This window comes from Lissotriton vulgaris, chromosome 1_1 (genome assembly GCF_964263255.1).
Source record: "Lissotriton vulgaris chromosome 1_1, aLisVul1.2, whole genome shotgun sequence".
Classification (NCBI taxonomy): Eukaryota; Metazoa; Chordata; class Amphibia; order Caudata; family Salamandridae; genus Lissotriton; species Lissotriton vulgaris.
In genome coordinates this window covers 1,367,698,464-1,367,723,995 of record NC_141685.1, presented here as the reverse complement: position 1 = coordinate 1,367,723,995, position 25,532 = coordinate 1,367,698,464, and the positions used below count along the sequence as shown (strand labels likewise).

Here is a 25,532-nt window from a genome sequence, read left to right as displayed (position 1 = left end):
CCAGTAGATAGGATTTATCAATAAATAAACAAAGCTTCTCCTCTCTGATATGGAATTACCCCCCAAAAAGTATAAGGGAATACCCAATGCTAACCTATGAGAGGGGCAGACCTCACAGTAGTGAAAAATGTAATAGACTGTTTGATACTACTAAGACATACAAACTACCACAGTACATGTCTTACCTTTTACTTACATAGCATGATGCCCCTAGGACTACTTAGGGCCTACCTTAGGGGTTACTGATATGTAATAAAATTGGAGTTTAAGGCTTGGCAAGTAGTTTTAAATGCCAAGTCGAAGTGGCAGTACACTGCAGCACAGGCACTGCAGTAGCAGGCTTGAGACAGGTTTGAAATACTATTTCTTTGGGCGGCACAATCAGTCCCTGGGTATATGGTATACCACTTTACAAGGGGCTTTCAAGTAAATTAAATCTGTCAGTCAGGTATACTCCAATTATACACATGATTAGGGAAGAAGCACGTGCACTTCAGCACTGATTAGTAGCAATAAAGTGATCAGAGTCCTAAGGCCAAGAAAAGGATACAGCAAAATGCGGAGGTGAAAAGCAATAAGGTGGGGTTGGGACCACCTTAAGAATGCAAGGTCTAACAAAAACGAACTAAGGATAACATGAGTAAAACATCAGGTTTTTCTACAGCATTTGGTGAGACAAGTGGGCCTTCTTTTATCTTCCATAAATGCAATCTTTCCTGGACCCCTTTATTATAATGCTCTTCAAGGAAAAAATATAAAGCACTTACAAAGGAGCCTCAAATACTCAAAGATGGTAGACTTCTGTAATATGGGCCATATACTAAAAGCAGCACGAAAACAGAGTGCAATAGGGTCCAAAAAACTTGAGTGACCCATGAGAGTATGCAGGCAAGCCTATGGTATTCCAAACTAGAGATATACCAATGCAATTTTTGTTTTTAGGAGAGAATGTGCCTGCTGAAAAAAAACATTATTTTTAAAAAGTGCATTGCAGAATATCAGGAATTTGCTGTGGGACACCTTGAAAACTTGCATACAGATTATGTGCACACTCCTTACAGTCAGTTGTTGTGGCCGAGTGGTTAAGGCGATGGACTAGAAATCCATTGGGGTCTCCCCGCGCAGGTTCGAATCCTGCCGACAACGAGAATCTTTTTAACATCGGCTACAATTTCAGAAGTTAACCTTTAGTATTTCTTCCATGTCAGTTTTATAAATAGGTGGCTTATTTTGGTGTCACTATTGCCATATCACATATTTATTATCGCTTCCCCTTTCATATCTTTGCTATAACTCTCGTCCTTCATTAGCGCTGGTGCAAACGCTTCAAATTATTATACCCTGGCTCTCTCGGTCATACCTGTGCATGCACTTGAAACTTACTTTACCAATAAAAGAAGCAAATAGAGAAATAAAATAAAAGTGCTAGCTGGATTAGGCAAACACACTTCATAAAACTGCATTTTCTTTTCTATTCTCCCCGTGTTACAAGCTTAACTGCTCCCTGTGTAATTTCTCTTAACCTGCTGTTCCTGGAAGAGAATTTCATCTACAAGCTCTTTCTGTGTTTTTTCCTAGTCTTTTCTTTCCCTTTTCTTAGATTTGTAACTGTTCCTTTACGTGCTCTATTTATGCACCATTAATCTCATTTGAGCTCCTTGTACCTGCTGCTGTTTTCTCCACACCTCATACTGTCTTTTCCCTCTTTCTCTCTTTCTCTGCGGTTGGTGGCTACTTTCCAAAACGTATGATGCCCCAAAGTTCCTTCGTCTTGTTGTCAGACGTGAATTTGAAAAGCAACAAAATTAACAAGCCTTTACCACTCACACATGGCAGAAGTTTATACTTTAATTCAATGAGCTAAGAAAAGTGTGTTGTGGGGCCCCTACAAGCCATGGTGCTTGCTTCATCATAATTAGGCATGCAGTCATTAGCCACAGCTCTGATTATGGGTCACTGAGGTCAGTTTCAATAATTCCTCAAAAACCGAACCATGCAGTCCCCCCTGTGTAGTTATCTTGCTTTACTGCTGTTTGTGTGATTAGCTGGGAGGAGCTCACGGCAGCATCCTCCCAATAAAAGTGTAGATGGACCGTTCCTTAACTCTTTCTTGCTTCACATACAGATGGCTTGAGGAGGTACAGGGGAGATGCAGGTCTAATAAACAGAATAGAATATCTGCGCCAGGTGTGTTTCTCTGCATTGGTGTCCCATCACAGGCCCACCAGTGTATGTGTGATCTTTGACTCCTGCCAGTTCACAAGCAGGCGGCCAGGAAACGGTTTCAGCCTATCAACCACTGAGGAGATAAAGCCTTTGTATAAGGAATGAGGAAGCAATGAACACATTCAGCCTATCACAGGAGTAGCCCTGAGCGTTCCGAATTATAATTTCTTCATGTCACTGTATGTTATTGAGCCCAAGTAGCTCGCCGTGATCGTATAGTGGTTAGTACTCTGCGTTGTGGCTGCAGCAACCTCGGTTCGAATCCGAGTCACGGCATTGTGGTTGGCAATGTCACGGCAGTTGGGTTTTTCCTTTACAGAATTCCCAAATGTACCAGTTGTTTTTGTAAAATGTCTATTAAAAACAGATTCTTTTCAATATTTAAACGATCTAACGACAAATTATTTAAACACACATGATTATAAGATGTATGTATACTGTACTTACTGACATAAATTATCGTTCTTGAACATATTTGCGGTAAGGGGAGCGGAGCTCTCCCCCAGGCCAATCAGAATGCAGATGAATGCAGTTGCAGTTGAGTGACCTGTGTTGTGGCTGTCTACAGGGAATGCACATATGTAGCTGTCTCGCAGCCCAATCCAGACGTCAATTGAAGACAGGTTTTCATGCAAATAGAGCAGTAAGTGCAGAGAAATGCTCACTCTCTAAAAATGGCATTTATACAATAGTAAGATTAAATCCAACCTCACCAGTAGATAGGATTTATCAATAAATAAACAAAGCTTCTCCTCTCTGATATGGAATTACCCCCCAAAAAGTATAAGGGAATACCCAATGCTAACCTATGAGAGGGTCAGACCTCACAGTAGTGAAAAATGTAATAGACTGTTTGATACTACTAGGACATACAAACTACCACAGTACATGTCTTACCTTTTACTTACATAGCATGATGCCCCTAGGACTACCTAGGGTCTACCTTAGGGGTTACTGATATGTAATAAAATTGGAGTTTAAGGCTTGGCAAGTAGTTTTAAATGCCAAGTCGAAGTGGCAGTACACTGCAGCACAGGCACTGCAGTAGCAGGCTTGAGACAGGTTTGAAATGCTATTTCTTTGGGCGGCACAATCAGTCCCTGGGTATATGGTATACCACTTTACAAGGGGCTTTCAAGTAAATTAAATCTGTCAGTCAGGTGTACTCCAATTATACACATGATTAGGGAAGAAGCACGTGCTCTTCAGCACTGATTAGTAGCGATAAAGTGATCAGAGTCCTAAGGCCAACAAAAAGATACAGCAAAATGCGGAGGTGAAAAGCAATAGGGTGGGGTTGGGACCACCTTAAGAATGCAAGGTCTAACAAAAACGAACTAAGGATAACATGAGTAAAACATCAGGTTTCTCTACAGCATTTGGTGAGACAAGTGGGCCTTCTTTTATCTTCCATAAATGCAATCTTTCCCGGACCCCTTTATTATATAGCTCTTCAAGGAAAAAATATAAAGCACTAACAAAAGAGCCTCAAATACTCAAAGATGGTAGACTTCTGTAATATGGGCCATATACTAAAAGCAGCACGAAAACAGAGTGCAATAGGGTCCAAAAAACTTGAGTGACCCATGGGAGTATGCATGCAAGCCTATGGTATTCCAATCTAGAGATATACGCATGCAATTTTTGTTTTTAGGAGAGAATGTGCCTGCTGAAAAAAACATTATTTTTAAAAAGTGCATTGCAGAATATCAGGAATTTGCTGTGGGACACCTTGAAAACTTGCATACAGATTATGTGCACATGCCTTACAGTCAGTTGTTGTGGCTGAGTAGTTAAGGCGATGGACTAGAAATCCATTGGGGTCTCCCTGCGCAGGTTCGAATCCTGCCGACAACGAGAATCTTTTTAACATCGGCTACAATTTCAGAAGTTAACCTTTAGTATTTCTTCCATGTCAGTTTTATAAATAGGTGGCTTATTTTGGTGTCACTATTGCCATATCACATATTTATTATCGCTCCCCCTTTCATATCTTTGCTATAACTCTCGTCCTCCATTAGCGCTGGTGCAAACGCTTCAAATTATTATACCCTGGCTCTCTCGGTCATACCTGTGCATGCACTTGAAACTTACTTTACCAATAAAAGAAGCAAACAGAGAAATAAAATAAAAGTGCTAGCTGGATTAGGCAAACACACTTCATAAAACTGCATTTTCTTTTCTATTCTCCCCCGTGTTACAAGCTTAACTGCTTCCTGTGTAATTTCTCTTAACCTGCTGTTCCTGGAAGAGAATTTCATCTACAAGCTCTTTCTGTGTTTTTTCCTAGTCTTTTCTTTCCCTTTTCTTAGATTTGTAACTGTTCCTTTACGTGCTCTATTTAGGCGCCATTAATTTAATTTGAGCTCCTTGTACCTGCTGCTGTTTTCTCCACACCTCATACTGCCTTTTCCCTCTTTCTCTCTTTCTCTGCGGTTGGTGGCTACTTTCCAAAGCGTCTGATGCCCCAATGTTCCTTCGTCTTGTTGTCAGATGTGAATTTGAAAAGCAACAAAATTAACAAGCCTTTACCACTCACACATGGCAGAAGTTTATACTTTAATTCAATGAGCTAAGAAAAGTGTGTTGTGGGGCCCCTACGAGCCATGGTGCTTGCTTCATCATAATTAGGCATGCAGTCATTAGCCACAGCTCTGATTATGGGTCACTGAGGTCAGTTTCAATAATTCCTCAAAAACCTAACCATGCAGTCCCCCCTAACTGTGTAGTTATCTTGCTTTACTGCTGTTTGTGTGATTAGCTGGGAGGAGCTCACGGCAGCATCCTCCCAATAAAAGTGTAGATGGACCGTTCCTTAACTCTTTCTTGCTTCACATACAGATGGCTTGAGGAGGTACAGGGGAGATGCAGGTCTAATAAACAGAATAAAATATCTGCACCAGGTGTGTTTCTCTGCATTGGTGTCCCTCACAGGCCCACCAGTGTATGTGTGATCTTTGACTCCTGCCAGTTCACAAGCAGGCGGCCAGGAAACGGTTTCAGCCTATCAACCACTGAGGAGATAAAGCCTTTGTATAAGGAATGAGGTAGCAATGAACACATTCAGCCTATCACAGGAGTAGCCCTGAGTGTTCCGAATTATAATTTCTTGATGTCACTGTACTTTATTGTGCAAAAGTAGCTCGCCGTGATCGTATAGTGGTTAGTACTCTGCGTTGTGGCCGCAGCAACCTCGGTTCGAATCCGAGTCACGGCATTGTGGTTGGCAATGTCACGGCAGTTGGGTTTTTCCTTTACAGAATTCCCAAATGTACCAGTTGTTTTAGTAAAATGTCTATTAAAAACAGATCCTTTTCAATATTTAAACGATCTAACGACAAATTATTTAAACACACATGATTATAAGATGTAGGTATACTGTACTTACTGACATAAATTATCGTTCTTGAACATATTTGCGGTAAGGGGAGCGGAGCTCTCCCCCAGGCCAATCAGAATGCAGATGAATGCAGTTGCAGTTGAATGACCTGTGTTGTGGCTGTCTACAGGGAATGCACATATGTAGCTGTCTCGCAGCCCAATCCAGACGTCAATTGAAGACAGGTTTTCATGCAAATAGAGCAGTAAGTGCAGAGAAATGCTCACTCTCTAAAAATGGCATTTATACAATAGTAAGATTAAATCCAACCTCACCAGTAGATAGGATTTATCAATAAATAAATAAAGCTTCTCCTCTCTGATATGGAATTACCCCCCAAAAAGTATAAGGGAATACCCAATGCTAACCTATGAGAGGGGCAGACCTCACAGTAGTGAAAAATGTAATAGACTGTATGATACTACTAGGACATACAAACTACCACAGTACATGTCTTACCTATTACTTACATAGCATGATGCCCCTAGGACTACCTAGGGCCTACCTTAGGGGTTACTGATATGTAATAAAATTGGAGTTTAAGGCTTGGCAAGTAGTTTTAAATGCCAAGTCGAAGTGGCAGTACACTGCAGCACAGGCACTGCAGTAGCAGGCTTGAGACAGGTTTGAAATGCTATTTCTTTGGGTGGCACAATCAGTCCCTGGGTATATGGTATACCACTTTACAAGGGGCTTTCAAGTAAATTAAATCTGTCAGTAAGGTATACTCCAATTATACACATGATTAGGGAAGAAGCATGTGCACTTCAGCACTGATTAGTAGCGATAAAGTGATCAGAGTCCTAAGGCCAACAAAAAGATACAGCAAAATGCGGAGGTGAAAAGCAATAGGGTGGGGTTGGGACCACCTTAAGAATGCAAGGTCTAACAAAAACGAACTAAGGATAACATGAGTAAAACATCAGGTTTCTCTACAGCATTTGGTGAGACAAGTGGACCTTCTTTTATCTTCCATAAATGCAATCTTTCCCGGACCCCTTTATTATATAGCTCTTCAAGGAAAAAATATAAAGCACTTACAAAGGAGCCTCAAATACTCAAAGATGGTAGACTTCTGTAATATGGACCATATACTAAAAGCAGCACGAAAACAGAGTGCAATAGGGTCCAAAAAACTTGAGTGACCCATGAGATTATGTATGCAAGCCTATGGTATTCCAATCTAGAGATATACGCATGCAATTTTTGTTTTTAGGAGAGAATGTGCCTGCTGAAAAAAACATTATTTTTAAAAAGTGCATTGCAGAATATCCTAAATTTGCTGTGGGACACCTTGAAAACTTGCATACAGATTATGTGCACATGCCTTACAGTCAGTTGTTGTGGCCGAGTGGTTAAGGCGATGGACTAGAAATCCATTGGGGTCTCCCTGCGCAGGTTCGAATCCTGCCGACAACGAGAATCTTTTTAACATCGGCTACAATTTCAGAAGTTAACCTTTAGTATTTCTTCCATGTCAGTTTTATAAATAGGTGGCTTATTTTGGTGTCACTATTGCCATATCACATATTTATTATCGCTCCCCCTTTCATATCTTTGCTATAACTCTCGTCCTCCATTAGCGCTGGTGCAAACGCTTCAAATTATTATAACCTGGCTCTCTCGGTCATACCTGTGCATGCACTTGAAACTTACTTTACCAATAAAAGAAGCAAATAGAGAAATAAAATAAAAGTGCTAGCTGGATTAGGCAAACACACTTCATAAAACTGCATTTTCTTTTCTATTCTCCTCCGTGTTACAAGCTTAACTGCTTCCTGTGTAATTTCTCTTAACCTGCTGTTCCTGGAAGAGAATTTCATCTACAAGCTCTTTCTGTGTTTTTTCCTAGTCTTTTCTTTCCCTTTTCTTAGATTTGTAACTGTTCCTTTACGTGCTCTATTTAGGCGCCATTAATTTAATTTGAGCTCCTTGTACCTGCTGCTGTTTTCTCCACACCTCATACTGCCTTTTCCCTCTTTCTCTCTTTCTCTGCGGTTGGTGGCTACTTTCCAAAGCGTCTGATGCCCCAATGTTCCTTCGTCTTGTTGTCAGATGTGAATTTGAAAAGCAACAAAATTAACAAGCCTTTACCACTCACACATGGCAGAAGTTTATACTTTAATTCAATGAGCTAAGAAAAGTGTGTTGTGGGGCCCCTACGAGCCATGGTGCTTGCTTCATCATAATTAGGCATGCAGTCATTAGCCACAGCTCTGATTATGGGTCACTGAGGTCAGTTTCAATAATTCCTCAAAAACCTAACCATGCAGTCCCCCCTAACTGTGTAGTTATCTTGCTTTACTGCTGTTTGTGTGATTAGCTGGGAGGAGCTCACAGCAGCATCCTCCCAATAAAAGTGTAGATGGACCGTTCCTTAACTCTTTCTTGCTTCACATACAGATGGCTTGAGGAGGTACAGGGGAGATGCAGGTCTAATAAACAGAATAAAATATCTGCACCAGGTGTGTTTCTCTGCATTGGTGTCCCATCACAGGCCCACCAGTGTATGTGTGATCTTTGACTCCTGCCAGTTCACAAGCAGGCGGCCAGGAAACGGTTTCAGCCTATCAACCACTGAGGAGATAAAGCCTTTGTATAAGGAATGAGGTAGCAATGAACACATTCAGCCTATCACAGGAGTAGCCCTGAGTGTTCCGAATTATAATTTCTTGATGTCACTGTACGTTATTGTGCAAAAGTAGCTCGCCGTGATCGTATAGTGGTTAGTACTCTGCGTTGTGGCCGCAGCAACCTCGGTTCGAATCCGAGTCACAGCATTGTGGTTGGCAATGTCACGGCAGTTGGGTTTTTCCTTTACAGAATTCCCAAATGTACCAGTTGTTTTAGTAAAATGTCTATTAAAAACAGATCCTTTTCAATATTTAAACGATCTAACGACAAATTATTTAAACACACATGATTATAAGATGTAGGTATACTGTACTTACTGACATAAATTATCGTTCTTGAACATATTTGCGGTAAGGGGAGCGGAGCTCTCCCCCAGGCCAATCAGAATGCAGATGAATGCAGTTGCAGTTGAGTGACCTGTGTTGTGGCTGTCTACAGGGAATGCACATATGTAGCTGTCTCGCAGCCCAATCCAGACGTCAATTGAAGACAGGTTTTCATGCAAATAGAGCAGTAAGTGCAGAGAAATGCTCACTCTCTAAAAATGGCATTTATACAATAGTAAGATTAAATCCAACCTCACCAGTAGATAGGATTTATCAATAAATAAATAAAGCTTCTCCTCTCTGATATGGAATTACCCCCCAAAAAGTATAAGGGAATACCCAATGCTAACCTATGAGAGGGGCAGACCTCACAGTAGTGAAAAATGTAATAGACTGTATGATACTACTAGGACATACAAACTACCACAGTACGTGTCTTACCTTTTACTTACATAGCATGATGCCCCTAGGACTACTTAGGGCCTACCTTAGGGGTTACTGATATGTAATAAAATTGGAGTTTAAGGCTTGGCAAGTAGTTTTAAATGCCAAGTCGAAGTGGCAGTACACTGCAGCACAGGCACTGTAGTAGCAGGCTTGAGACAGGTTTGAAATGCTATTTCTTTGGGCAGCGCAATCAGTCCCTGGGTATATGGTATACCACTTTACAAGGGGCTTTCAAGTAAATTAAATCTGTCAGTCAGGTATACTCCAATTATACACATGATTAGGGAAGAAGCACGTGCACTTCAGCACTGATTAGTAGCGATAAAGTGATCAGAGTCCTAAGGCCAACAAAAAGATACAGCAAAATGCGGAGGTGAAAAGCAATAGGGTGGGGTTGGGACCACCTTAAGAATGCAAGGTCTAACAAAAACGAACTAAGGATAACATGAGTAAAACATCAGGTTTCTCTACAGCATTTGGTGAGACAAGTGGGCCTTCTTTTATCTTCCATAAATGCAATCTTTCCCGGACCCCTTTATTATATAGCTCTTCAAGGAAAAAATATAAAGCACTTACAAAGGAGCCTCAAATACTCAAAGATGGTAGACTTCTGTAATATGGTCCATATACTAAAAGCAGCACGAAAACAGAGTGCAATAGGGTCCAAAAAACTTGAGTGACCCATGAGAGTATGCATGCAAGCCTATGGTATTCCAAACTAGAGATATACGCATGCAATTTTTGTTTTTAGGAGAGAATGTGCCTGCTGAAAAAAACATTATTTTTAAAAAGTGCATTGCAGAATATCAGGAATTTGCTGTGGGACACCTTGAAAACTTGCATACAGATTATGTGCACACGCCTTACAGTCAGTTGTTGTGGCCGATGGTTAAGGCGATGAACTAGAAATCCATTGGGGTCTCCCCGCGCAGGTTCGAATCCTGCCGACAACGAGAATCTTTTTAACATCGGCTACAATTTCAGAAGTTAACCTTTAGTATTTCTTCCATGTCAGTTTTATAAATAGGTGGCTTATTTTGGTGTCACTATTGCCATATCACATATTTATTATCGCTCCCCCTTTCATATCTTTGCTATAACTCTCGTCCTCCATTAGCGCTGGTGCAAACGCTTTTAATTATTATACCCTGGCTCTCTTGGTCATACCTGTGCATGCACTTGAAACTTACTTTACCAATAAAAGAAGCAAATAGAGAAATAAAATAAAAGTGCTAGCTGGATTAGGCAAACACACTTCATAAAACTGCATTTTCTTTTCTATTCTCCCCCGTGTTACAAGCTTAACTGCTCCCTGTGTAATTTCTCTTAACCTGCTGTTCCTGGAAGAGAATTTCATCTACAAGCTCTTTCTGTGTTTTTTCCTAGTCTTTTCTTTCCCTTTTCTTAGATTTGTAACTGTTCCTTTACGTGCTCTATTTAGGCGCCATTAATTTCATTTGAGCTCCTTGTACCTGCTGCTGTTTTCTCCACACCTCATACTGCCTTTTCCCTCTTTCTCTCTTTCTCTGCAGTTGGTGGCTACTTTCCAAAGCGTCTGATGCCCCAATGTTCCTTCGTCTTGTTGTCAGACGTGAATTTGAAAAGCAACAAAATTAACAAGCCTTTACCACTCACACATGGCAGAAGTTTATACTTTAATTCAATGAGCTAAGAAAAGTGTGTTGTGGGGCCCCTACGAGCCATGGTGCTTGCTTCATCATAATTAGGCATGCAGTTATTAGCCACAGCTCTGGTTATGGGTCACTGAGGTCAGTTTCAATAATTCCTCAAAAACCTAACCATGCAGTCCCCCCTAACTGTGTAGTTATCTTGCTTTACTGCTGTTTGTGTGATTAGCTGGGAGGAGCTCACGGCAGCATCCTCCCAATAAAAGTGTAGATGGACCGTTCCTTAACTCTTTCTTGCTTCACATACAGATGGCTTGAGGAGGTACAGGGGAGATGCAGGTCTAATAAACAGAATAGAATATCTGCGCCAGGTGTGTTTCTCTGCATTGGTGTCCCATCACAGGCCCACCAGTGTATGTGTGATCTTTGACTCCTGCCAGTTCACAAGCAGGCGGCCAGGAAACGGTTTCAGCCTATCAACCACTGAGGAGATAAAGCCTTTGTATAAGGAATGAGGAAGCAATGAACACATTCAGCCTATCACAGGAGTAGCCCTGAGTGTTCCGAATTATAATTTCTTGATGTCACTATACGTTATTGTCCAAAAGTAGCTCGCCGTGATCGTATAGTGGTTAGTACTCTGCGTTGTGGCCGCAGCAACCTCGGTTCGAATCCGAGTCACGGCATTGTGGTTGGCAATGTCACGGCAGTTGGGTTTTTCCTTTACAGAATTCCCAAATGTACCAGTTGTTTTTGTAAAATGTCTATTAAAAACAAATCCTTTTCATTCTTTAAACGATCTAACGACAAATTATTTAAACACACATGATTATAAGATGTAGGTAAACTGTACTTACTGACATAAATTATCGTTCTTGAACATATTTGCGGTAAGGGGAGCGGAGCTCTCCCCCAGGCCACTCAGAATGCAAATGAATGCAGTTGCAGTTGAGTGACCTGTGTTGTGGCTGTCTACAGGGAATGCACATATGTAGCTGTCTCGCAGCCCAATCCAGACGTCAATTGAAGACAGGTTTTCATGCAAATAGAGCAGTAAGTGCAGAGAAATGCTCACTCTCTAAAAATGGCATTTATACAATAGTAAGATTAAATCCAACCTCACCAGTAGATAGGATTTATCAATAAATAAATAAAGCTTCTCCTCTCTGATATGGAATTACCCCCCAAAAAGTATAAGGGAATACCCAATGCTAACCTATGAGAGGGGCAGACCTCACAGTAGTGAAAAATGTAATAGACTGTTTGATACTACTAGGACATACAAACTACCACAGTACATGTCTTACCTTTTACTTACATAGCATGATGCCCCTAGGACTACCTAGGGCCTACCTTAATAAAATTGGAGTTTAAGGCTTGGCAAGTAGTTTTAAATGCCAAGTCGAAGTGGCAGTACACTGCAGCACAGGCACTGCAGTAGCAGGCTTGAGACAGGTTTGAAATGCTATTTCTTTGGGTGGCACAATCAGTCCCTGGGTATATGGTATACCACTTTACAAGGGGCTTTCAAGTAAATTAAATCTGTCATTCAGGTATACTCCAATTATACACATGATTAGGGAAGAAGCACGTGCACTTCAGCACTGATTAGTAGCGATAAAGTGATCAGAGTCCTAAGGCCAACAAAAAGATACAGCAAAATGCGGAGGTGAAAAGCAATAAGGTGGGGTTGGGACCACCTTAAGAATGCAAGGTCTAACGAAAACGAACTAAGGATAACATGAGTAAAACGTCAGGTTTCTCTACAGCATTTGGTGAGACAAGTGGGCCTTCTTTTATCTTCCATAAATGCAATCTTTCCCGGACCCCTTTATTATATAGCTCTTCAAGGAAAAAATATAAAGCACTTACAAAGGAGCCTCAAATACTCAAAGATGGTAGACTCCTGTAATATGGGCCATATACTAAAAGCAGCACGAAAACAGAGTGCAATAGGGTCCAAAAAACTTGAGTGACCCATGAGAGTATGCATGCAAGCCTATGGTATTCCAAACTAGAGATATACGCATGCAATTTTTGTTTTTAGGAGAGAATGTGCCTGCTGAAAAAAACATTATTTTTAAAAAGTGCATTGCAGAATATCAGGAATTTGCTGTGGGACACCTTGAAAACTTGCATACAGATTATGTGCACACGCCTTACAGTCAGTTGTTGTGGCCGAGTGGGTAAGGCGATGGACTAGAAATCCATTGGGGTCTCCCCGCGCAGGTTCGAATCCTGCCGACAACGAGAATCTTTTTAACATCGGCTACAATTTCAGAAGTTAACCTTTAGTATTTCTTCCATGTCAGTTTTATAAATAGGTGGCTTATTTTGGTGTCACTATTGCCATATCACATATTTATTATCGCTCCCCCTTTCATATCTTTGCTATAACTCTCGTCCTTCATTAGCGCTGGTGCAAACGCTTCAAATTATTATACCCTGGCTCTCTCGGTCATACCTGTGCATGCACTTGAAACTTACTTTACCAATAAAAGAAGCAAATAGAGAAATAAAATAAAAGTGCTAGCTGGATTAGGCAAACACACTTCATAAAACTGCATTTTCTTTTCTATTCTCCCCGGTGTTACAAGCTTAACTGCTCCCTGTGTAATTTCTCTTAACCTGCTGTTCCTGGAAGAGAATTTCATCTACTAGCTCTTTCTGTGTTTTTTCCCAGTCTTTTCTTTCCCTTTTCTTAGATTTGTAACTGTTCCTTTACGTGCTCTATTTAGGCGCCATTAATCTCATTTGAGCTCCTTGTACCTGCTGCTGTTTTCTCCACACCTCATACTGCCTTTTCCCTCTTTCTCTCTTTCTCTGCGGTTGGTGGCTACTTTCCAAAGCGTCTGATGCCCCAATGTTCCATCGTCTTGTTGTCAGACGTGAATTTGAAAAGCAACAAAATTAACAAGCCTTTACCACTCACACATGGCAGAAGTTTATACTTTAATTCAATGAGCTAAGAAAAGTGTGTTGTGGGGCCCCTACGAGCCATGGTGCTTGCTTCATCATAATTAGGCATGCAGTCATTAGCCACAGCTCTGATTATGGGTCACTGAGGTCAGTTTCAATAATTCCTCAAAAACCTAACCATGCAGTCCCCCCTAACTGTGTAGTTATCTTGCTTTACTGCTGTATGTGTGATTAGCTGGGAGGAGCTCACGGCAGCATCCTCCCAATAAAAGTGTAGATGGACCGTTCCTTAACTCTTTCTTGCTTCACATACAGATGGCTTGAGGAGGTACAGGGGAGTTGCAGGTCTAATAAACAGAATAGAATATCTGCGCCAGGTGTGTTTCTCTGCATTGGTGTCCCATCACAGGCCCACCAGTGTATGTGTGATCTTTGACTCCTGCCAGTTCACAAGCAGGCGGCCAGGAAACGGTTTTAGCCTATCAACCACTGAGGAGATAAAGCCTTTGTATAAGGAATGAGGAAGCAATGAACACATTCAGCCTATCACAGGAGTAGCCCTGAGTGTTCCGAATGATAATTTCTTCATGTCACTGTACGTTATTGAGCCCAAGTAGCTGGCCGTGATCGTATAGTGGTTAGTACTCTGCGTTGTGGCCGCAGCAACCTCGGTTCAAATCCGAGGCACGGCATTGTGGTTGGCAATGTCACTGCAGTTGGGTTTTTCCTTTACAGAATTCCCAAATGTACCAGTTGTTTTTGTAAAATGTCTATTAAAAACAGATCCTTTTCAATATTTAAACGATCTAACGACAAATTATTTAAACACACATGATTATAAGATGTAGGTATACTGTACAAACTGACATAAATTATCGTTCTTGAACATATTTGCGGTAAGGGGAGCGGAGCTCTCCCCCAGGCCAATCAGAATGCAGATGAATGCAGTTGCTGTTGAGTGACCTGTGTTGTGGCTGTCTACAGGGAATGCACATATGTAGCTGTCTCGCAGCCCAATCCAGAGGTCAATTGAAGACAGGTTTTCATGCAAATAGAGCAGTAAGTGCAGAGAAATGCTCACTCTCTAAAAATGGCATTTATACAATAGTAAGATTAAATCCAACCTCACCAGTAGATAGGATTTATCAATAAATAAATAAAGCTTCTCCTCTCTGATATGGAATTACCCCCCAAAAAGTATAAGGGAATACCCAATGCTAACCTATGAGAGGGGCAGACCTCACAGTAGTGAAAAATGTAATAGACTGTTTGATACTACTAGGACATACAAACTACCACAGTACATGTCTTACCTTTTACTTACATAGCATGATGCCCCTAGGACTACCTAGGGCCTACCTTAGGGGTTACTGATATGTAATAAAATTGGAGTTTAAGGCTTGGCAAGTAGTTTTAAATGCCAAGTCGAAGTGGCAGTACACTGCAGCACAGGCACTGCAGTAGCAGGCTTGAGACAGGTTTGAAATGCTATTTCTTTGGGCGGCACAATCAGTCCCTGGGTATATGGTATACCACTTTACAAGGGGCTTTCAAGTAAATTAAATCTGTCAGTCAGGTATACTCCAATTATACACATGATTAGGGAAGAAGCACGTGCACTTCAGCACTGATTAGTAGCGATAAAGTGATCAGAGTCCTAAGGCCAACAAAAAGATACAGCAAAATGCGGAGGTGAAAAGCAATAAGGTGGGGTTGGGACCACCTTAAGAATGCAAGGTCTAACAAAAACGAACTAAGGATAACATGAGTAAAACATCAGGTTTCTCTACAGCATTTGGTGAGACAAGTGGGCCTTCTTTTATCTTCCATAAATGGAATCTTTCCCGGACCCCTTTATTATATAGCTCTTCAAGGAAAAAAATATAAAGCACTTACAAAGGAGCCTCAAATACTCAAAGATGGTAGACTTCTGTAATATGGGCCATATACTAAAAGCAGCACGAAAACAGAGTGCAATAGGGTCCAAAAAACTTGAGTGACCCATGAGAGTATGCATGCAAGATTATGGTAATCCAAACTAGAGATATACGCCTGCAATTTTTGTTTTTAGGAGAGAATGTGCCTGCTGAAAAAAACAATATTTTTAAAAAGTGCATTGCAGAATATCAGGAATTTGCTGTGGGACACCTTGAAAACTTGCATACAGATTATGTGCACACACCTTACAGTCAGTTGTTGTGGCCGAGTGGTTCAGGCGATGGACTAGAAATCCATTGGGGTCTCCCCGCGCAGGTTCGAATCCTGCCGACAAGGAGATTTTTTTTAACATCTGCTACAATTTCAGAAGTTAACCTTTAGTATTTCTTCCATGTCAGTTTTATAAATAGGTGGCTTATTTTGGTGTCACTATTGCCATATCACATACTTATTATCGCTCCCCCTTTCATATCTTTGCTATAACTCTCGTCCTTCATTAGCGCTGGTGCAAACGCTTCAAATTATTATACCCTGGCTCTCTCGGTCATACCTGTGCATGCACTTGAAACTTACTTTACCAATAAAAGAAGGCAATAGAGAAATAAAATAAAAGTGCTAGCTGGATTAGGCAAACACACTTCATAAAACTGCATTTTCTTTTCTATTCTCCCCCGTGTTACAAGCTTAACTGCTCCCTGTGTAATTTCTCTTAACCTGCTGTTCCTGGAAGAGAATTTCATCTACAAGCTCTTTCTGTGTTTTTTCCTAGTCTTTTCTTTCCCTTTTCTTAGATTTGTAACTGTTCCTCTACGTGCTCTATTTAGGCGCCATTAATCTCATTTGAGCTCCTTGTACCTGCTACTGTTTTCTCCACACCTCATACTGTCTTTTCCCTCTTTCTCTCTTTCTCTGCGGTTGGTGGCTACTTTCCAAAGCGTCTGATGCCCCAATGTTCCTTCGTCTTGTTGTCAGACGTGAATTTGAAAAGCAACAAAATTAACAAGCCTTTACCACTCACACATGGCAGAAGTTTATACTTTAATTCAATGAGCTAAGAAAAGTGTGTTGTGGGGCCCCTACGAGTCATGGTGCTTGCTTCATCATAATTAGGCATGCAGTCATTAGCCACATGTGAGAAGTTGGCCTGGTATATAATGCTCACTAATTCTAGTGATCACTTTGTACCATGCCAAGCAACCCTTATGATGATGGTTGTAATTCAACCTTGTAGACCAGTTATCCTAGTGGTAACGTGGACAAAGCAGTCTTAGGCTAAACTCTGAAAGGCATGTGAAGCCAGCTGTTATACCATACACAACCCCCTTGAATACCAAATGAAAGGGACACCACACAGATATATATTGAAAATATATATTGATTTATTAACTATAAAATCCCCTGGACTCTTTATGAGCACAGAAGCACAAGCGTAAAATCACAAGACAGTTTAAAATACACAAAAGTTGCACAATATGGATGAGCCCTAGGGGCCACCTAAACCATATACTAAATAAGTGGTATAAGAGATACCAGGAGGAAAGTGAAGAGGCCTAGGGCCTTGGGAATCGCTGGAGCTATTCGAGACTGGAGTTAGCTAAGTCGGGAAAGGCCCACGGGACTCGGGTGCAGTGTTCAAAGTGCACGCACTTCTCAATACAAAGTCTATGGTGCGTAAAAAGCACAAAGTTAGAAAGTTAGGAACCTTCCGAGTGACCTACGGAGCTGAAACTTAAAACACAGGCCCTTGGGATGTGTACCAGTGCAGGAGCACCGGCGGAGCTGAGTTACCTCACCCACAGGAAGCGGGTGCACAGGGTCGAAGATGTGTCGGGTTTCGTCACGCTGGTCGATGGTGCTTGGAGCAGGAGATGCTGCAGGCGGCTCGATGAGAAGAGTTCCGGTGGATCCAAGGGTGGATCTGTAGATGTGAAGACCTGAAAGCAGAGGGGACAGTGTTCAAAGTCACTAGCCAGTGACTGCCGTGGAACCAGAGTGGAACCAGGTGATGTCGGGTGCAAACAGGCGTTGTCGGGTAGCTTCTTTCTGCAGCCACGTGGATACCCGGGGTCGAGGACGTCCAGGAGTCGGTCACGAGCTGTCCCACGTAGGCTTCTCGCTGTTGGCGGTGTCGGCGACCTGATCGGAGCAAACAGGCCTTGGCAAATGCAAGCCACGCAGGAGTTGAAAGATGCTGTTCACTCGGACCAGCAAGGTCAGAGCGGGTGCTCCTTTTCACAGGAGCTTGGGTAGGTCTGGAGCAACCAGACCTGCTGTTTAAATCTTCGGGTTCGTCGCCAAGATGGCCGCTGGCCGCGTGGCTAGTGGCCGGGATGGCGCGTCGAGTGGCACAGTGCAAAAGGGCCCCACGCAGATCGTGGAGATGCTGGGGGGCTGATCTTCGGTGCAAGGGCTGCTCGGTGGTGGGGGTTCTCAGTCCCCAAAGCACAACGTCGAGGATGCCTCAGAAGCTGCGCAGTCAGCTTTACGAGTGTCTTCCAAGAGGTCCGGTCCCACGTCACTCGGTGCCTCCACGGGTCCCTTCTTTGCAGGGACTGTGGATCGGGCTCTGAGAGGTCTGGGAATCTGGTTCTTGTCGGGCTCTGGGCTCGGGCTCCGGCGGGAGGCGGCGGCAAAGCAGACGTCGAGTTGCTGGTTGGTACCTGTGTTCACAGGGTGGTCACTCCTTGGCCACAAGGGAGATTCTTCTTCAGTCTTCTGTGCAGCAGAATGTCGAAGTCCAGTCTTCTTCTTAGTTTAAGTTGATTTCGGGATGATCTGCTGTGCAATGGCACTGCTCCCCCTCTTATTCCAATCTAGGGGGTGGATCACCTACTAGGTCCCTCCTCTGGGAGGAACCAGGAAGGGGGGCGGTTACACCCCCTTTCCTTTGTCCAGCTCCGCGCCAGGACTGGGGCTGGAAGGCCCCAGAACCGGTTTGGACTGGCCTATGCACGGGGACACCTTGTGTGCCCCGGGCATGTCTGATTCTTTTCAGCCCTGTCCTACCTAATACACAAAATCCTGTCTGGGGTGGTGCTCGCACCTCCCAAGGCAGGAAACCCTTTGTCCAGGCCACCATCTGCCGAGTTTCGGTCAGCAGCAGGAGGCCAGACTTGTGTCTGTGGTGGCAGCGTCCATTTTGTGAAGCTGAGGCTCTGTTTAACTTTAACCGGGGTTAAGGCTACACACATGTCGTGTCCCTCTAGAAGGGTGGAATGCTATCCCCGTCGCCAGAATTGGCGAGGGGATAGTATTCCAATTCGTATGACACCTTACTCGACATGTTTTGATAAAGCCAAACCAAAGATAGCATTTAACCGCGAGGATTATAATGCACTTAAGAGTATATGGTATGGCAATATCCCGGAACAGCTTAGGGAGTGGTTCCCGACAGCTGCAGACAGGCTCAGCTCATGCTAGAGCACCATCTCACATATTTCCAAGCACTCTGCCTCCAGGATTGATGAGGCCTTCCATAGGAGTGGCTGATAGGAACATATGTGTCCAGTTTAGGGTTAGGCACAGACATACTGTACCTAAGTAAGAGGTGGTTACACCGACTTACCCCAGCTGAGTGATCAGCCAGTTGTGTCACAGATGGAGGCCAGGCCAGGGGTGGCACAATACGTGCTGCAGCCCCTGGTAGGCCTTGGATACACCTATGCCCTGGGCACCTAGGGTGCACTATTACAGGGGCTCATAAGGTGAACCAGTTCCAATTCGTAATGCACCTAGAGTGCATGGGCATCAATTTAGAGAGAGAACAGCAGGCTGTGGGTCTGATTAGCAGGCCCACAGCCACATTAAGTCAGAAACCAGTGAAGCAAAAAGCAAAAATTTGGGGTGACCATAGGATAGCAGACCCTACTCTCCTACATAACCCCCCCCCAAACGCAGGGACATTAGACTAACCTTGACCAGTTGTGTCTTCATGTTCTAAGTGGAAGTACCTGGAGAGACCATCTGCGTTGCCATGGTCAGTCCCTGGGCGGTGCTCCACTGTAAAGTCCATCCCCTGTAGGGAAATGGACCACCTGAGTAGTTTGGGGTTTTCACCCTTCATCTGATTAAGCCATAGGAGGGGCTTATGGTCGGTCTGAATCTTGAAGTGAGTGCCAAATAAGTATGGTCTCAGCTTCTTCAGGGCCCACACCACAGCAAAGGCCTCCCTCTCTATAGCTGACCAACGTTTCTCTCTGGGGGTCAGCCTTCTGCTAATGAAAGCAATGGGCTGGTCCTGGCCATCTACATTAAGCTGTGAAAGCACTGCTCCCACTCCCAACTCAGAAGCATCTGTTTGGACAATGAACTCTCTTGAGTAGTCAGGACTCTTCAGGATAGGTGCAGAGCACATGGCCTTCTTCAGGTCATCAAATGCCTTTTGACAGATTTCTGTCCACTGAACCTTTTTGGGCATCTTCTTGGATGTCAGATCATTAAGGGGAGTCACAATGGACCCATAGTTCTTAACAAACTTCCTGTAGTACCCAGTCAGGCCCAAGAAAGCTCTGACCTGAGTCTGGGTAGTTGGAGGGGACCAGTCCTTGATGGTCTGGATCTTACTCTCCAGTGGTTGAACTTGGCCTCCACCTACAAGGTGGCCCAGGTATACAACCTTGCTCTGCCCTATCTGGCACTTTGTTGCCTTGATAGTGAGGCCTGCCTTCTGCAGAGCCTCAAGCACTTCCTTCAGGTGGATCAGGTGATCCTCCCAGGTGGAGCTAAAGACAGCAATATCGTCCAGATAAGCTGCACAAAAGTCATCCAACCCAGTGAGGACTTGGTTCACCAACCTTTGGAAGGTGGCAGGTGCATTTTTCAAACCAAAGGGCATCACCACAAACTGATAATGCCCACTAGGGGTAGAAAATGCTGTCTTGGCTTTAGACTCCTCAGCTAACCTGATTTGCCAGTAGCCAGCTGTTAAGTCAAATGTGCTCAAATATTTGGCAGAAGCCAACTTGTCAATGAGCTCATCTGCCCTTGGAATAGGGTGTGCATCTGTCCTGGTGACAGCATTGAGTCCTCTGTAATCCACACAGAACCTCATCTCTCTCTTGCCATCTTTGGTGTGAGGTTTGGGGACCAGAACCACTGGGCTAGCCCAGGGGCTCTCTGAAGGCTCAATGACACCTAATTCCAGCATCTTTTGCACCTCAGTCTTTATACAGTCCCTGACGTGGTCAGGTTGCCTGTAAATCTTGCTCTTTACAGGAAGACTGTCACCAGTGTCCACCACATGGGTACACCAGTTAGTCTGACTGGGGGTCAAGGAGAACATATGCCTGTATGCCTGTAGAACTTGTCTGCAGTCATGTTGCTGATGTTCAGTGAGGCTGCCACCTAAGGCCACACCATCAACTGAGCCATCCTCAGGGTTCTGAGTGAGCAGGTCTGGGAGAGGGTCACTCTCTTCCTCCTGTCCCTCATCTGTAGCCATGAGCAAGCCCATGTCTGCCCTGCTGACATATGCCTTCAATCTGTTCACATGGAGCACCCTGTGGGGGCTCCTGGGAGTTCCTAGGTCCACCAAGTAGGTAACCTCTCCCTTCTTTTCCAGAATTGTATGGGGTCCAGACCATTTGTCTTGGAGTGCTGCTGGGGCCACTGGCTCCAACACCCATACCTTCTGTCCAGGCTGAAATTCAACAAGGACAGCCTTTTGGTCATGCCAAGCTTTTTGTAATTCTTGGCTAGCCTCAAGGTTTTTGGATGCCTTTTCCATGTACTCTGCCATCCTGGAGCGGAGACCAAGTACATAGTCCACTATGTCCTGTTTAGGCTTTTTGAGAGGTAACTCCCATCCTTCCTTCACAAGACACAGGGGTCCTCTTACAGGGTGCCCAAACAACAATTCAAAGGGGCTGAATCCAACCCCCTTTTGAGGGACCTCTCTGTAAGCGAACAAAAGGCAGGGCAGAAGGATGTCCCATCTTCGCCTGAGCTTTTCAGGTAATCCTTTAATCATGCCCTTTAGGGTCTTGTTAAATCTCTCAACAAGCCCATTGCATTGTGGGTGATAAGGAGTGGTGAACTTGTAGTTTACACCACATTCCTTCCACATAGCTGTCAAATATCCAGACATGAAGTTGGTACCTCTATCTGATATTACCTCCTTAGGAAACCCCACTCTGGAGAAAACTCCAAGTAAGGCCCTGGCCACAACAGGAGCTGTTGTGGTCCTAAGGGGAATTGCCTCTGGGTACCTGGTGGCATGATCCACTACCACCAGTATGAATCTGTGCCCAGATGCTGTAGGGGGATCCATTGGACCAACAATATCAATCCCCACTCTCTCAAAGGGAACCCCCACCACAGGTAGTGGTATCAGGGGGGCCTTTGTTGTTCCACCTGCTTTACCACTGGCTTGGCAGGTTTCACAGGAGCGACAAAACTCCTTGGTGTCTTCAGACATGTGAGGCCAGTGAAAGTGAGGGACAAGCCTGTCCCAAGTCTTGCTCTGGCCTAGGTGTCCTGCTAAAGGAATATCATGGGCCAAGGTGAGTAGGAAGCCCCTAAATTGCAGAGGTATAACCAACCTCCTGGTAGCACCAGGCTTGGGGTCTCTAGCCTCTGAATAAAGGAGTCCATCGTCCCAATATACTTTATGGGCACCTTGAGCATTCCCAGCAGCCTCAGCAGCAGCCTGCTGTCTGAGGGGTTCAAGAGAAGGACAGGTTAACTGAGCCTGCCCCAAGTCTGCCCTAGAAGGTCCCCCTGTCCCCAGAAACTCAACCTGATCAGGTTCAAGTTCTTCAGGGACAGTTCCTTCAGGGGTCTCTAGATCAGTTTCCTGTGAAGCCTGATCCTCACTTGTAGGCAGTTGGGAAGGCACAGCCTTAACCCTCCTGTTCTTCTTCTTGGGAGGTACTTGGTCCATTGTTCCAGGATCCAAGACCTGAGGTTCAGAGAGGCACTTTTTGGCCTGTGACCTGGTCACAGCAAGGACATGTGATGATATCCCTAACATCTCTGCATGAGTCCTGTACTCAACTTCTGACCATAGAGAGTTCTCCAGGTCATTGCCCAACAAACATTCTACTGGGAGATCAGCACTAACCACAACTTTCTTTAGGCCAGTTACCCCTCCCCAGGAAAAGTTAACAAGTGCCACACTATGTGTAGTAGTGACATTGCTGGCATTGGTCACCAGGTAATCATCGCCTGGCATGTATTGTCCAGGGTCCACAAAGTTAGGTGTCACCATAGTGACACTGGCACATGTGTCCCTGTAAGCTTGAGCCACTTTGTTGTTAATCAAAGGTGTCTGTCTGTATTTGCCCAGGTTACTGGGACTTATGTCAGGGGTCAAATCTATGTCCCCTTCACAAACCAGAACAGCCTGTGTAAGGGTTCTGACTAGGTCAGAATCTCCTTCAGTTCCCAAAGTGATTCCCACTAAACCCTTGGCTTGAGGACCAACACTGCTAACTGTACTAGTGGGTGCAGGTGCCTTAGGGGCTGCAGTGTTGGGGGCTCCACCCTTTTTACACTCACTTGTCCAGTGAGAGGTGTTCTTACAAGTTTTACACCAGGGTTTCTTCTGACCTTCTTTCTTCTTCTTCTTGGAAGTTTGGGACCCACCCTCTGTCTCAGTTTGGGGCCCTGTTGAAGACTTCTGGTCTTTAGCTTTCTGCTCCCCACCCTTCTGGTCTGTTTTCTTCTGGTCACCACCCTGGTTCTGGTTCTGGTTCTTTTGCTTAACTCTGGTTCTTACCCATTTATCTGCCCTCTTTCCCAATTCTTGGGGAGAGGTCAAATCTGAGTCAACCAAATGTTGATGCAACTGCTGGTTCTGACAATTATTTAAAATTTGTTCTCTCATCAGCAAATTGTACAATCCTTCATAGTCTGTAACCTTGCTTCCCAGCAACCATCCCTCCAGAGCCTTAGTGGCACACTCAACAAATTCAGACCAGTCCTGAGTCTGTGTCTTCTGGGTATCTCTGAACATTAACCTGTACTGTTCAGTGGTTAAGCCTAACCCATCAATCAGAGCACTCTTCAGGACCAGGTAGTTTCTAGAATCCCCATCACTAACTGTGAGGAGTCTGTCTCGGCCTCTACCTTCAAAGGAGAGCCACAAGATTGCTGCCCACTGCTCCTGAGGGATCTGCTGTACTCTGCAGGCTCTCTCCATTGCAGTAATCCATTTATGGATGTCATCCCCAGCTTTGTAGGGGGGCACAATCTTACTCAGGTTTCTATTATCAAAAGACCTGTCTTTATCCTTGTGGATATTGCTGCCACCAGTGGGTTCTATTACCCCACTCTCTCTAGGCTGTCTTGCTCTAGCAAGTTTCTCCTTAGCCAGGGCAACCTCTAACTCTTGCCTCTGGATCCTAAGCTCAGCCTCTCTCATCTTGGCCTCATGTTCCCTTCTCTGAGGGCTAGTCATCTCCTTTCTGGAGTGACCATGAGAGCCTCTAGAGACATGGGAGGTGTTGGATTCACCTGAGTGATGCCTTCTCCTCCTATGGCCCTGGTTAAGTCCACCTGGGGGTCTGAATGGGTTGTTACCTGATTCATTCCCAAGTTGACTTAAGTTAGCCTGGTTCAGTCTACTGACCAGCACCTGACTATCTCTGTCATCATCTGACTCACTGCTTTCCACCTCCTCCTCCTCTTCTTCTTCTTCCTCTTCATCTACCTGAGGAGCTCCAGTGGTGGAGGCTTCCTCATCTACTAGGATGATAGGGGTAGGGGTGTCTACAGTGTCATCCTCTGAAGGATGGCCTCCTTCAGCATTCCCTGTGGGGTTTGCTTTAGAGGTCTTTAGAGCCTCAGACTGATCCAAGAGCTCTCTTAGGTGGTCTGTAGTAGGGGTAGGCCCTGTCTTCAGACCCCTTAAGACACAAAGCTGTCTTAATTCCTTAAAGGGAAAAATAGCAAACTGGGATGGTGCCCTTGGAGGGTCACTCTCAACAGGAGTAAGTCCACTGGACCCCTCTGTTCCAGACATTGCTCTAGTGTGGGTGGATGTGTTGCAATCTACCTACACTGGTGTTTACCTACTAAACCTATCTAGTAGTTGTAGCTAGGGTGTGCTACTCCCTTTGCTCTACAACAACTAAGTTCAGTAGAACTTAAGTATACTAGTCTTGTTTTATATGTACCTAGCAGGTACCTGTATGATCTTTCAAATGATAATCTCAAAGATTGTAATGGTAAAACAACAGCAAGCTCAGATCCCAATCCGCTGCTCACCAATGTGAGAAGTTGGCCTGGTATATAATGCTCACTAATTCTAGTGATCACTTTGTACCATGCCAAGCAACCCTTATGATGATGGTTGTAATTCAACCTTGTAGACCAGTTATCCTAGTGGTAACGTGGACAAAGCAGTCTTAGGCTAAACTCTGAAAGGCATGTGAAGCCAGCTGTTATACCATACACAACCCCCTTGAATACCAAATGAAAGGGACACCACACAGATATATATTGAAAATATATATTGATTTATTAACTATAAAATCCCCTGGACTCTTTATGAGCACAGAAGCACAAGCGTAAAATCACAAGACAGTTTAAAATACACAAAAGTTGCACAATATGGATGAGCCCTAGGGGCCACCTAAACCATATACTAAATAAGTGGTATAAGAGATACCAGGAGGAAAGTGAAGAGGCCTAGGGCCTTGGGAATCGCTGGAGCTATTCGAGACTGGAGTTAGCTAAGTCGGGAAAGGCCCACGGGACTCGGGTGCAGTGTTCAAAGTGCACGCACTTCTCAATACAAAGTCTATGGTGCGTAAAAAGCACAAAGTTAGAAAGTTAGGAACCTTCCGAGTGACCTACGGAGCTGAAACTTAAAACACAGGCCCTTGGGATGTGTACCAGTGCAGGAGCACCGGCGGAGCTGAGTTACCTCACCCACAGGAAGCGGGTGCACAGGGTCGAAGATGTGTCGGGTTTCGTCACGCTGGTCGATGGTGCTTGGAGCAGGAGATGCTGCAGGCGGCTCGATGAGAAGAGTTCCGGTGGATCCAAGGGTGGATCTGTAGATGTGAAGACCTGAAAGCAGAGGGGACAGTG

The 25,532-nt window shown here is 44.2% G+C and overlaps 6 non-coding genes across 6 annotated transcripts; all 6 read left to right on the top strand.

The window, feature by feature from the left end:
• The first annotated feature begins 1,064 nt into the window (after positions 1-1,064).
• Positions 1,065-1,146, top strand: TRNAS-AGA (transfer RNA serine (anticodon AGA)). Its single transcript has one exon. It is a non-coding gene; the product is annotated as a tRNA-Ser (tRNA).
• Positions 1,147-2,430: 1,284 nt separating this feature from the next.
• Positions 2,431-2,502, top strand: TRNAH-GUG (transfer RNA histidin (anticodon GUG)). Its single transcript has one exon. It is a non-coding gene; the product is annotated as a tRNA-His (tRNA).
• A 2,869-nt stretch (positions 2,503-5,371) lies between these two features.
• On the top strand, positions 5,372-5,443 carry TRNAH-GUG (transfer RNA histidin (anticodon GUG)). Its single transcript has one exon. It is a non-coding gene; the product is annotated as a tRNA-His (tRNA).
• A 1,499-nt stretch (positions 5,444-6,942) lies between these two features.
• On the top strand, positions 6,943-7,024 carry TRNAS-AGA (transfer RNA serine (anticodon AGA)). The gene has a single exon. It is a non-coding gene; the product is annotated as a tRNA-Ser (tRNA).
• A 4,230-nt stretch (positions 7,025-11,254) lies between these two features.
• Positions 11,255-11,326, top strand: TRNAH-GUG (transfer RNA histidin (anticodon GUG)). Its single transcript has one exon. It is a non-coding gene; the product is annotated as a tRNA-His (tRNA).
• A 1,482-nt stretch (positions 11,327-12,808) lies between these two features.
• Positions 12,809-12,890, top strand: TRNAS-AGA (transfer RNA serine (anticodon AGA)). The gene has a single exon. It is a non-coding gene; the product is annotated as a tRNA-Ser (tRNA).
• The last annotated feature ends 12,642 nt before the right edge of the window (positions 12,891-25,532 follow it).